Below are 14,811 nucleotides of genomic sequence, written 5' to 3' on the forward strand. Positions count from 1 at the left end.
GACCATAACTACAATTCGGCCAATCACTTCCTGCCACGTAGCTTATTAGCCCGAGGCCATGTTATGTGGCCTAACTCAAAAAATATGTTCCCACTGCCTATTCTTAAATCTCTTTGTTCTCCTACCTTAAATATCACCACTTTGTTAGGGAAAATAGATTATTTTCCACACAAGTGTAAATAAATTAAAGGAAATAAAGATTTCAACGTGAGATCTTGCAAACCCAGTGGGTGCAATTTGTCCACGGTTGATAAAGCTATCAATTCCCATACGAAATGTTGGAATAAAGATGTGCTGCAAAATGTGCTCTCCCCCATGGAGGTTGAAGAAATTTGTGTAACTCCCATTGTGATTGAAGAATGAGAAGATCGTTTGATTTGGCACCATGATCCGAAAGGAATTTATTCGGTCAAATTCGGGTACCGATCTGTATTTGAACACCAACACCATCATGCAGGAGATCAGCCGTCTTCTTCGTTTCAGGTTCCTGATTTTGTTTGGAAGTTTGTTTGGGCACTCCCACTCCCCCATAAACTTCGTCATTTCTGGTGGCGTGCATGCAACAATCTCTTGGCCTCTAAAGTCAATCTTGCCCGTCATCAATGTTCTAAAGATGAGGTCTGTCCCATTTGTCAACAAGCTTCTGAAACGGATGAGCATCTGTTATGTGGTTGTGAATGGACGCAGGCAGTATGGTTTGGGAGTAGTTTAAATATCAATCTCAGCTTTGGGACCACTGGATCGATCCAACGATGTACTTGCGAGATGTTTCAAGCTATTGTCAACAAGAGTGATTGTGTGGATTATTTCTGTAGAGTGGTATGATTGGCTTGGCATATTTGGAAAAATAGGAGTGATTGTCTTTAATCATCACCCCATTGACCCCTGCTCTATTATTTTCCGAGCTGGCCAAGATTACAGTGAATCTGCAAATGGGTTGCCAATTAGTCCTCAGAGCTCTGGCCTTTCAAGCTCTCGTACAGAAGTGTCAAGGACGTGGATTCCTCCTCGGCATGGGACTCTCAAAGCCAATTGCGATGTAGTGTTACAGCCTGGCACTTCAAAAGCATCAATTGCAATGCTTATTCGAGACTAGGAATGGCAACGGGTCGGGACGGGGCCGGGGATGACACTCCCTGTCCCTGATCCCCGAAGGTTAAAAAATCCCCGTCCCCGACCCCGATTCCCGACGGGGAAGGCATCTCCTCCCCCGCCCCCGTCCCCTAACGGGGGTCGAGTTTCCCCGACCCCGAAAAATCCCCGACAGACCTATTCACAACACACACACTGATCTGTTCAACACACACATACACACACACACACACACACACACACACACACACAGAGATCTGTTCAACAAAAAAAAAATCTATATATGGACAACAATCTACAACAGATCTAGAACACACACACCCATACAACAATAGATCTAAAAAAAATTAATCTGTATATATATGGACAACAGATCTAGAACACACACAGATCTATATATAGATTATTATTTCCAGAACCAAATACGGGGAACAATGGCAAGGAAGACCACTGTCACACACACACACACACGCACACATATATATACAGAGAGAGAGAGGAAAAGAGATGTTCAGATCAGTGGCTTGGCTTGACGGTTCACGGACCACGATCTGTTAGATCGGTGGCTTCACGTCGGTGGCTTCACGGTGGTGGATCTGGATGATGATGATGATGATAACGAGGAGTGAGAGAATGAGAGAGAAATCATCGTGGATCTGGACGATAATGATGATAACAAGAAATAAGAGAATGAGAGAGAAATCAAAGTGAGTGAGTGAGGGAGAGGGAAAGTAAGAGGGAGAGGGACACGGAGAGTAAGAAGGAGGGAGATGAGAGACGCTGTGGTGAGTGAGAGGGAAAAGGACACAGAGAATGAGAGGGAGGGAGATGAGAGACGTGGTGGTGAGTGTGAGTGTAAGTGTGAGAGGGTTTGGTTTATATATATATATAGGGGTAAAATGGTAAATTCATTTCGGGGACCAACAGGGACGGGGACGAGGACGGGCCGGGTACTGGGCTGGGACATATATCCCCGTCCCCGGCCCGAAACTGATCGGGGATTGAATTTTAAATACCATCCCCGTCCCGTTGAGGATATTTTTCGGGGAAAAACCGCTCAAATCGGGATCGGGGGGTGGGGTCCCCGTCGGGCCGGGTTCAAATTGTCATCCCTATTCGAGACTGTTATGGCTCTGTTGTGAATGGAGCTATGCAAATGAAGGCAGTGGGGGTCAGTCATGCAAGGAGAAGCCATGGCGATTCGATGGGCATGTCTTTTAGCTCGTTCCCTTAATCTCTCTTAGGTGGAAATTGTTGGTGATAACAAACCAGTGATCTGCTTATGTGTATCGGAGGATAATCCGCCTTGGAGTTGTGCTACTATCATTGAGGACATTAGATGCTTGGCCAACCACTGTAATTTTTCCTTTTTGTGGACTCCTCATGAGGCCGACAAAGTTGCTCATTGGACAGCCAAAGCCTTTCTTAATGGGTCTCTACCTGCTAACTGTCTTTGTAATCCTCCTGAAAGACTGTGTAAAGCTTTAGCTTTGGTTTCGTAATCTAATGTCAGACATTCATTCAAAAAAAAAAAAAAAAGAATCGAAGAAAATAAAAATAATGCGAAAAAATTAAATTAATAACGGCGTGAGAATTTTACATTGTTATCTCAATGTTATGCACGTCCATGGGACCATAGTCCAATTTCACTATCAACCAAGAGTTTACAAACAAGACACTAAGGTCATGTTTGATTCACAAGACTAAGAGTGAAGTATTAATAATCCTATTAAATTAGTGTAGTATTCATTATCTAATTAGATTAATATCCATTGGATTAATAATCCCACCCCTACCCCATTACTAATAAGAGAGCTTTTTTGATAAATCCACTTTCTAAGAGTTTTATTCCATCCAACCCATATTCTTTTTGACTATTCCATTAGGTCTTATTTGAGATAAGAAGACCAAAATACCCTTTTCATCTACTTATGTTCACATTATTTTCTTATGTTTCAATAAGTCCTATGGGTGACATAATTATCAAAATACCCCTAATATGAATGTTCACACTGTCAATGTGAATGTTCATATTGGCAATGTGTAGGGGCCCGGCCCATGTCGATCCTCGTGGGTGCCCGGAAAAATTCGAGTCGGGCCGGGGCGGGCCCGGCCCATTGACAATGTGAATATTCACATTGACATGTTAACATTTACATTAATAGAAATGTAAAATTGGCCCGCGTCCCGTGGCGGCACGAAACTCGCCCGCGGCCCATGGGCGGCCCGGGGCAGGCCCGGTCCGGTCCGAGCCGTTGACAATGTGAATATTCACATTAACATGTTAACATTCACATTGATAAGAGTATAAAATTGGCCCGCGGCCCATGGCGGCCAAAAGCCCGCCCCCGGCCCGGCCCGGCCCATTGACAATGTGAATATTCACATTGACATGTTAACATTCACATTGATAGAAGTGTAAAATTAGCCCGCGCCCGTGGTTGCCCGAAACCCGCCTACGGCCCGTGAACGGCCCGGGGCGGGCCCAGCCCGGCCTGTTGACAATGTGAATATTCACATTGACATGTTAACATTCATATTGATAAGAGTATAAAATTGACCAGTGGCTCAGGGCAGGCCCGACCCGGCCCGTTGACAATGTAAATATTCACATTGACATGTTAACATTCACATTGATAGGAGTATAAAATTAGCTCGTGCCTCGTGGCTGCCCGAAACCCGCCCACGGCCTGTGGGTGGCCCGGGACGGGCCTGGCCATTTTTTTTTATTTCTTTTTAATTTTTTCTACCAAAATTTTATTATTTTCCACAAAAAAAGACACTAGGCCTCGGCGCGGGCCGGGCCTCGGACCGAGCCTTGAATGAGCCTTAACCAGGCCGATGGACCGGGCCGGGCCAGGCCGGGCTTCAAAGTGATGGCCCAAGCCTTAGCCTAGGGTCTCAGACTAGGCTCAAGCCTAGGTCCAAACGAGCCTTTCCCGGGCCGGGTCGGGCCAGCCCACGAGCCAAAAAATTAGGCCCTGGCACAAGGGTATTCGGGCTTTGGACGGGCCGATGGATCGAGCCTTGGGTCGGGCCGGTGGGCCTGGGCCTAGCCTCGAGCTTAAGTCGGGCTTGGGCAGGCTTGGCCATTTTTTTTTAATTCTTTTTAATTTTTTCTACCAAAATTTTATTATTTTTCACAAAAAAATACATAGCGCCTCGGATAGGCTAGGCCTCGAATCGAGCCTTGAATGGGCCTTAAGCGGGCCGATGGGCCGGACCGGGCTTCAAAGTGATGACCGAGGCCTTAACCTAGGGTCTCGGACATGCTCGGGCTCGGACCGAAACAAGCCTTCCCCGGGCCGTGGGCGGGCTTCGGGCTGCCCACGGGCCGCGGGCCAATTCTACATTCCTATCAATGTGTATTTTAACATGTCAATGTGAATATTCACATTGTCAACGGGCGGGGCCGGGCCTACCCCGGGCCGCAGGCAAGCTTCGGGCAGCGGGCAAATTTTACACTCCTATCAATGTTAATGTTAACATGTCAATGTGAATATTCACATTGTCACGGGTCGAGCCAAGCCTGCCTCGGGCTGCGGTCGGGCTTCGGGCCGCCCACGGGCTACGGGCCAATTTTACACTCTTATCAATGTGAATGTTAACATGTTAATGTGAATATTCACATTGTCAACGGGCCGGGTCAGGCCCGCCCTAGGCCGCTGGCCAATTTTATACACGTATCAATGTGAATGTTAACATGTCAATGTGAATATTCACATTGTCAACAGGCCAGGCCGGGCGCGCCCCGGACCGTGGGCGGGTTTCGGGCAGCCACAAGCGCGGGCTAATTTTACACTCCTATCAATGTGAATGTTAACATGTCAATGTGAATATTCACATTGTCGCCGGGCCAGGCTCACCGCCGGCCGCGGGCCAATTTTATATTCTTATCAATGTGAATGTTAACATGTCAATGTGAATATTCACATTGTCAACGGGCCGGACCGAGCCTGCCCTAGGCCGCCCATGGGCCGCGGGCAGGTTTCGCGCCGCCACGGGACGCGAGCCAATTTTATACTCCTATTAATGTGAATGTTAACATGTCAATGTGAATATTCATATTGTCAACGGGCCGGTCCGGCCCAGCTCGCGGGCAGGTTTCGGGCCGCCCACGTGCCAAATTTACATTCGTACCAATGTGAATTTTAAAATATGAATGTTCACATCATAAAATTGTTAACCGTTCAAAAAATATTTATAAGGGTATCAAAATTAAATATAAGGGCATAAGTGTCCAAGAAAATAGTGTAAATCAAGAAAAAGGATTATATGGAATAAAACTATACATACATGGGACTAAATGGGATAAAAAAATTCCTTCATGGACTTCTTGGGTTAAAACACTTCTAAATGGGATTTATCAATAAAAATCCCTACTAATAATCCTACAAATTTGTTGGATTAATTATCCATTGGATTAATAATTCTAAACCAAAATGTTAAAACAAACATAGGATAACTGGGCCCACGGATTAATAATCCCAATCCCATGCTCTAATCCACCCAATCAAACATGCCATAAGGGTATGTTTGATTGATAGGATTAGAGCATGGGATTAGGACTATTAATCTGTGAGTCCAATAATCCTGTGTTTGTTTTGAAATTTTGTTTCAGGATTATTAATCTAATGGATAATAAATCCAACAAATTTGTAGGATAATTAGTAATAGGGTAGGGGTGGGATTATATATCCTGAGTGGGGAAATAAAATAAAAAGACTCTTTTACCTACTAATCCAATGCAAATCAAACAATGGACAAGGGGATAATTCATCCTACTAATCCAATTGGATAGTGAATACCACACTAATTTGATAGGATTATTAATACTTTCACTATTAGTCTTGTGAATCAAACATGACCTAAGGTCTCACAATCACCCTTAGATGAATTCCAAATAATCACAAATAAATAAAGAAAAGACCTCATCAAATAAATGTTGTCGAAAATCCAAAATAATAGACCCAAACCAACCTTCACATAGATTGCAGAAATATTGCCAAACTATTCTTCGAAGCAGAACCCAAACAGAACCAAAAGCTTCCAAACAGAGCATCAACGAAAGGTATGAAGTCTTGGACATGACTTGACCAAGCCAAATAAACACAACACTAAGTCTTGTTCACTCAACACATTAGCTGTTACTGGAACAAACCAACCGAAATGCACCGAATGCACATAGACATAATCATTTCATTTTTTCTCTCATAAACATCACATTTAACTATAAAAAAATCTAGAGAAAATTAGTCTAAGGTCCCTCTCCCATTTTTAGTAATGGAAGAGATCCATAATATTATTTTTTGATGTCTAAGATCCCTAAATCTCATGCCCATCTATCACAGAGAAATTTGATATATCTCACCCTCTCTATCTCTCTCTCTCCCGCAGCTAAAATTATACACAAGTAACAGAACAAACAAAAACAATTTTAAAGCACTTAGAGAGAGAGAGAGAGAGAGAGAGAGAGAGAGAGAGTATAGGAAGAGAGATGAGTTCAAAGACGGTGTCAAAATAGTCCGAAATTAGGGCATCAACAACAATCTTCATTCCATGACAAGCATCGATGCGAAGCTACTTCTTGACGGAGGCCACCGTAACGTCAACGCCGCCGCGCCACAATATATCGATCATTATCACCACTTCCATGCTGCCAGAAAACTCATCAGATCCAAATTGGTCTGGATTTGCATTATAATTCTTTGACTGGAGAGATACCCAAAGAGATAGTGAATCTCACTAAACTCAATGATCTCTATCTTGATGTGAATATTCTTAATGGGACTATACCTCCTGAGATTGGAGACACTGCTAGTCTTCAAGGTTGATATATTAGTTTTGTAAAATTTGTATTAGAAATTGGTTTTTATACACTTTTCTAGCTTAGGATTGATGTGAAAGATCCTCTGGATTTGGTAGAAAGAAGCTTGAATTTTTCTTGCAGATTTATTGGCATTCTTTGATTTGAACAAATGGATTTGATTTGACTGAATAGCTTAATGAAATAGAAAATGGCTTTTATCTTGATCTTACATTTGTGGGTTTACTCTATTTCTGGGAAAATTTTACTCTCTTTTGTGTATCTCTACCTCAACAAAGTTCTTGAATGGTATTTTTGCTGACAAATCTGGAGGAGAATAGATGTCCTTAGAATTGAAATTTTATCTGGTTGTTCAATTTTCTTTGAGATTGAAATTTTCTCTGATTGTTCAATTTTTTCTAGATTGAAATTTTCTCTGGTTGTTTAATTTTCTCTGGATTGAACTTTTCTCTAGTTGTTTAATTTTCTTTGGATTGAAATGTTCAATTTTCTTTAGATTGAAATTTTCTCTATGATGTTCCATTTTCTCTAGGTTTCTCTAATTTGAACTTAGAGAAATTTCAATTTTCTCTGGGTTTGGGAAGTCTAGAATTTCTCAATTTTCTCTGGTTTGAAACCACCACTCAGACCACCACTGCATTCATCAAAGGCAGTGGTAGAGATATCAAAGATGAATTGTGGGAAAAGAGTACTAAAAGCTTGAAGGGATTTGCAAACCAAAAAAATTTGTGCAAACCAGAGAAATAAAAGATGTGAACCTTGAAACCATGATGATGATGAAGGCTATCAAAAAATCAGTTGATTACTGATTTTTCTCTGAATTTCTGGTTTGGTATTACAGTTTTGCTGTGTGCCATTGTTGGATTTAATGTGGATTTTAAAGGTATTTTCTCTGGTTTGGTCAAAAATTTTGATCCAGTGAAAATTCTCTCAACCACATTAACAAATAACGTTGAACCCAATACTAAAACATCAGAGAAATTCTCTAGTCTTTCCAGAATTTCTCTAGATCGAAATTTTCTCTAGATGTGGAATTTGTGTGAATTTTCTCTAGATTTTTGGTTTTGTATTACAATTTTGTTGTGTGCCATTGTTGCTATTGAAAGAGCTTGAATTGAATTGCAGTGGTTGTATTGAAATGGATTTAATGTTCGTTTTAAAGGGCTTTCATGGTGTTGCTACAACTGCTTATTTGATGTAAAAAAAGATGATGATGATGATGATGACGACGAAGGCTATCAAACAATTTCTCTGAAGTGGTTTAAATTTTCTCTAGATTAGGTAAGAATAAAGCAGAGAAATTTTGATTTTCGCTGGAATGGTTTGAATTTTCTCTGGATCAGGTAAGAATAAAGTAGAGAAATTTTGAAGCTTTGGGAATACACCCTGCAATAAATTACAGATTTGTAGTCCAGAGAAATTCTCAATAATAATGAAGCCTTGTGAACCAGAATTTCTCTAATTCATCCAGAGAAATTCTCTAGATCGAATTTTCTCTGGATTGATGTTGAGGGACCTTAGACATTATGAACATATTGAATGTCCTTTATGCTATAAAATCTTAATACTGGGGACCTTAAAACAAAATCCCCAAAAATCTAACTATTTTTTCAAATACAAAAATTTTAGCCTATTAAAATAGTTAAGAACTAAAATAACTTACTAAAATAGCTTACTTTCCAAACGAGGCCAATATATCAAATATTATATCTACAACACATACACAAGAATTATTGAATTGCAAGTCTCTTAGATTTCTTAAGCAAACAAATCAATAATTGCTAACTGCCACCAACTTGATCAAATACATCTTGAGACTTCTTCCCCTACCGACCTAGGTGGAGATATCAACCACACCTGCTAAAATTCGACACTTCAAATATTTGTCCACCGACAAAGCCTTAGTCAACATATCTGAAATATTATCATCCGTATGAACTTTTTTGAGTTGTAACAATTTCAAATCTAACACATCAATAATCCAATCACTTTGTTTGGCTTGGGTTTTCCAAAAACACTTTTCAAAAAATTCTACTTTCTTGTTTTCCGTATTTTTTTGTTTTTATTGAATTGTTTTAATATTTTAAGCAATTTTTTTTTTAAATTTTTAGACACGGCTAACATAAATACACTTAAAAAGTATATTATTTGTGAAAAAAATCTTTAAAAAATTCACTAAATACCAAAAATACAAGAAAAAAGCACAAAAATTAAGTATATTTTTTGTATTTTTGTGTATTTATTAATTTTTAAAAATATTTTTTCACAAATATTTTACTTTTTAGATACATCTACGTAAAATGCATCTAAAAAAGTTTTAAAAAAATGTTTAAAATTTTAAAAATATTTACTAAAAACAAAAAACTCAATTTATAAAAAACTTAATTCAAAAAACTCAAATCAAACACACTGATGGCATCTCACATTAATGTGTTTCGATCTCGAATGAAAAGTACAATTACTCAAATGAATAGCACTTTGACTATCACAATAAAGCACATACCTTTCATACTTTAAACTAAACTCTTACAAAAATTTCTTCAGGATAAATTCAGCTTCGATAGTGTAGGCGCCATGCCTTTTTTGAGTCTAAGACCTGTTTTCCACACAAACATTGGACTAACTTGATTTAACAATAAAGAGTCGCCACTTAATTTTTAAAGAGGAATTAAGAAACCTTTAACGATGAAAACTAAGTTAAGGACCAGTCCGTCATAACCAAAAGATTTCTAGGTTCAGGAGATTAGGTATAAAATGGGAAGGTCATTAAATGAAAGCAACCCCTTTTTGCCCAATCCGAAGATTGGCCTCTACTTATTTTCTATTTTATGATTTTAGTGGTTAATTATTCACAAATTTCATTTTAAGCCTAAAACCTTTAACTAACCTAGAACTAGATGATTTGAACAAAACAAGTGTCATTCATTTTAGTTTCAAGAATAAAGCTATAACTTCCTTTAAAATAAAGATTTTTCATCAAAAATGGATTTTAAATAAAACATGGCCATAAACTTGAACTAAAATAAACAACACTTATAAAAACATGCAAAACGAACAATTTTGCAAAGAAAACATTTAACTTGCATCATTGAAATGATGATGCAAGAAGCACACACATGACAAGAAAGACAAGGAGACTTACCCGTATGCCCACTACCAGCATCTTTCATGCAAAAACATAAATATGCAACTAACATACAAAACATGAACCTAGGTCTGGTTTGAGGCTACTAATGATGTTTATGCACAAAAAACAAATAATATAAAGAGTAAAAATACAAACTAACTACATGATGATTCAAACCGGGTCTAACACATAGATTCTACATGATTACATGACCCTAAACATGCTGTTCTAATGAAAAATAAATGAAAGCATGTGAGAAGAGGCAAGCAAATGAATAAAATGAATAAAATATATGAATTACATGATGATCACGCTATCCTAACAACCCTAGATGACTACATATTTGAAAAGAAGAAAGAAAAAGGGACTGAAATAACCAAGCCTCCCTCAAGTAAGGGTTGTTGATTATAGGTCAAGTCTCCAAGTCGTTAGGATGTTTTTTAAGTGTTTAAGGTTTCTGTGAGGTGGGATTTTCGAGTTAGAGGGGAGGGGGAGCGTTTCTTTCTCTAAACTTTCAAATGCTCTAAAAAATGCTTCAATTTGTCACCAAAGTCTCACACCCTCTAAAGAATGGGAGGAGGGGGGGAAAGGTTACAAGTACTTCTAGCTTGGGGAGGAAGCCAGATGACGCTACTTGCTTTCTCTCTAGTGCCTCTCTTCAATTATGCATTGCCATCCTTGTAAAGTTTCCATTTCTATTCTGTCGAGGGAAAGTGTGGCCACATAGATGAAGTGCAACTGCACAAGAGAAGTACAGCCTCACAATCCAGTTGCAGTCGCACTATGTACGTGTGGATGCACGTGCGACTAGGGGTACATGTGTCAACTTTGCAGGTTAGGTGTGGGTTTGTATGGCCAGGTGCGGTTTTGCATGGCTTTTGCTTACTTAGGGTCCAAGCAAGCTCAAATTGTCCTTAGATCAATGTTTTTGATAAAACTGGTTAGTAATTTTGGAAAATACCATCAATCCAAGTGTAATCGGGCTTCCTTTATCTCTCAGGGTTGAAATATTGATTTTTGGCTGAAAAACAAGTTCAGGGGTATTTTGGTCATTTTTGTAAAAGTTAGTTTTTGGCCAAAATAGGATATGATAGCAACTTTAAGCAATTTTCATCATTCTTAGGATGGAGGTATTGCCATTTCATCATCAAAAGGCCTACAAGCGCCTGAAGTCTTAGGGTCAGTTACAATAAAGTGTCTACAGGTAGTTGAGAGAGTAATACATTTTTGCAATTTTGATTGCCATGTCACAGCTCTCCCTAGAAAAGTCATCAAATAACCCAAAGTAGATTTCTTAGAATCAACATTACCGGTCATGTTGGAATCCGTGAACCCATCAAGCAATGGTTTACCATTCCCAAAACATAAACACACATTTGAAGTGCCTCAAAGGTACCTTAGAATCCATTTCACTGCTGCCTAATGTTCTTTACCTGGAATAGAGAGATATCGACTCATCACACCAACAGCATGAGCAATATGTGGCCTTGTACAAACCATGGTGTACATCAAAGAACCAACCGTTGAAGCATAAAAATTTTTTAGCATCTCTTCTAAGTCTTTCTCACTTATGGGACATTATTTTGAACTAAGCTTAAAGTGGCCGACAAGTGAACAACCAACCGACTTTACTTTATTCATGTTGAACTTCTCAAGATCCTTCTCAATATAGCTTTCTTAAGACAACCAAATTAGTCTCTTCTTTCAATCACGAACAATTTTCATATCAAGTATTTGCTTTGTCGTTCCTAATTCTTTCATAGCAAATGACTTTCTCAACTCCAACTTCAATTTATTAATCATGGTGGCATCTTGATCCGCAATTAACATGTCATCAACATAAAGTAAAAGAATAATAAATTTACTATAGGATCTCCCAGGGGTACCTGAGTGCGTCCGACTATTCAGACTCCCAATGGGTCTCTGTTTTTCACTAGTGCAATGTGAAATAGAAAATGAGGGTCCAGATCTAACAAATCTATAGAAATCCACTAATCGCAAAATATACCAGAAATGGACTGCATTACCAGATTTCAGAGTCACCACATAATCTTTTGGGAAAACTAGGAAATCCATGGCTTGTACCGAAGGCCACTGTCCGTCACAATCAAAGTGTCTCGGTTTAAGAACTTAGATATGATGGGGAAAGGTCATGAATTGAGCATCCCCACTCATCCGATCAAAAGATCAACCTCTACTAAATCATGATATGAGATTTATAAAACAATATATGCTCATGTTACATTTGTTATTAATATTAATGCTAAAATTACTATGTGAAATGAGCAACTATAGACTGTCATTTACTTCGGAATGCATTGATCTCACGCATTTTGAAAGACATGCAACTCAAAGAAAACAAAAATGAACTCACATGCATAGAAATCAATGTCATTCCAATTTAAGTGAAACAACCTCTATTCACTGGCAATCATAAAGATAGATCAATTAAGCAAGTAGCCGCATGGTAGGATACTAAGCATAATAAGAAAATTATGTACAAGCGGGATGCTAAAAATATAAATGCTCATCTAGTATTTACTCACACCACGTAAAAAGATGACTTAACAAAATATTCTATATGCAAAATACTAATGCAATACATACACGAGAATATAACTATAGATTCGGCCACTAATATATGACATGTGAGTCATTTCAAAGCATGAGATAGCGCACAAAATTACATAGGAAATGATAGAGTCCATAAATGCAAATGAGCCGAATCCAAATGCATGAAAAATGGATGTAAGCATGAGGATAATGATAAAGAAAACATAATGCTATAAACAGGTATGTAAAGCGTGGAAATAAAAGGGGTAGAAAGAAATGGGGATTGGAAGACATACAAGGAAATGGATAGAAAGAAATGGAGGTTGGAAGTTATTACATCAAGCCCTTACAATGAAAGGAATAGAAATAAATGGAGGCTAGAAGACATACATCAAACCTTTACAAAACGGAACTTCTCTACAATAGTGTTCGAATAAACTATCTAACGAATAAAGCTCTATATGAATTATTACATTGTTGAATCTAACAAATCATAAGAATATGAGAATTTGATCTAAAATAACCAAGAAAGGAGATGATAGAAATTGCACATACGCAGGAGACCATCCTTTATAAACTACTTTGCTTGCTGCCAAAGCCTGCTCTGTTTTGCTGACAAAAACCATCTGTCCATACAAATAAATTGTTTGATTGTACAAAATACTGCTGGCCATACACTTCATTTATCTGGCTGTACAAAAAAAGCTGGAAGTACTTGCTTTGTGTAGCAAGACCAAAACAATGCAAACAAAGTGCTTTCAAAGGATGCTCATCCTTTCTATTCCTTGCTATCATGAAGATTTTCAAGGTAGATGTAGATAGGCTCACTAGTCACCCCACAACACAAGGTGCTACATGATATTTACAAAAGCTATCAAATGAAAAATCTAACATACATAGAAATTGAAGCTAGAAAATGTCAAGGCAAAGAAATAAATGGAAACCTACATTCATCTATTTGTGAATAAGAGTAAATGAATACCCAAATCCATGCTATTAATTGGAGAGAGTAGATTGCCATCATTTCTAAGTGGAAGCCTTATAGGGCTCCAAGAAAATGGAAAGAAAGCAACGGAAAATGAAAGCTAGAAATTCAATCAAAGAAATAGATGGAAACCTACATTTATCTCTTTGTGAATAAAGATAAATTAATATCCAAATCCATGTTATTAATTGGAGAGAGTAGATTACCACCATTTCTAGGTGGAATCCTTATAGGGCCTCCAAGAAAATAGAAAGAAAGTGAAGGAAAATTTGTATAACTCATCAAAAGTAATTGGAGATGCATCTTCTTACTTATGGAATATGGATGTAACATCCATTACCATGTTCAAAACTGTATTAAAAAGAGAGTTTTCAACACTTTTGATGAGGAAGCTCTTACTTAGCATAGAGGAAATAGGGAATCTAGCAACTCATCTATGAAAGTAGGGCCCTCTACATAAGCCTATATTTAATCTAAATGATTGAAAAATAGTGCTGAAATTACAGTTTAAAAGATGAGAAAGCAAGAAAGAAAGTGTAAGAGAGCAAGAAACTACATCATCTAACAATTCTACGGAAGGATGGCTAACCTCTTCCTCTCTTCACAAGCACAATAAAACTCTAAAAATATAGTGTTTGGTAAGAGAGAGAAATAAAGAAAGTAGATGAGAAAGTTTCAAAAGTTCACCTTTCGAAGAAAGGAAAAACTTCTTGATTACCAAACTCTATTCCAAACACCCTCAAAGTTATGGAGTATGATTTGAATTTTCAACTAAAAGCTTCAGATTCAAGCTTCAATGGTGTTTGTATAGCGATCCCGGTTTTCCTTTTCGTGCTTAACTGTAATCCGGATTCGATTTCGTAAGGGTGCTGTTGTCTTATCCTCTTTCTATCCCTTTCTCTTTGTGTTCGAGCTTGGAGTTGTGTTGGGCAAGTTGGGAATAAGTTGGTTGTGTTTTAAAACGTAAAGCCTTTGCCCAGTTTTTGGTCTTTCCGCTCGAGCGACAATTTTTACGCTCGAGCGGGACTCTGTTGTTGCTTGTCCGTTCGAGCGGGGGTGTTGGCGCTCGAGCGGGGAAATCACCCATCCAGTACTTCGTCTGCAGTGGTATACGCTCGAGCAGGGGATTAGACGCTCGAGCGGGAGTATGTGTCTGACGCTCGAGCGGGGAGTTTGACGCTCGAGCGGGCATCATGTCTGTAAAAGTTCTGGGAGCGTGCATCCGCC

The sequence above is a fragment of the Camellia sinensis genome, chromosome 6, assembly GCF_055761805.1.
Source record: "Camellia sinensis isolate YWXY chromosome 6, ASM5576180v1, whole genome shotgun sequence".
Classification (NCBI taxonomy): Eukaryota; Viridiplantae; Streptophyta; class Magnoliopsida; order Ericales; family Theaceae; genus Camellia; species Camellia sinensis.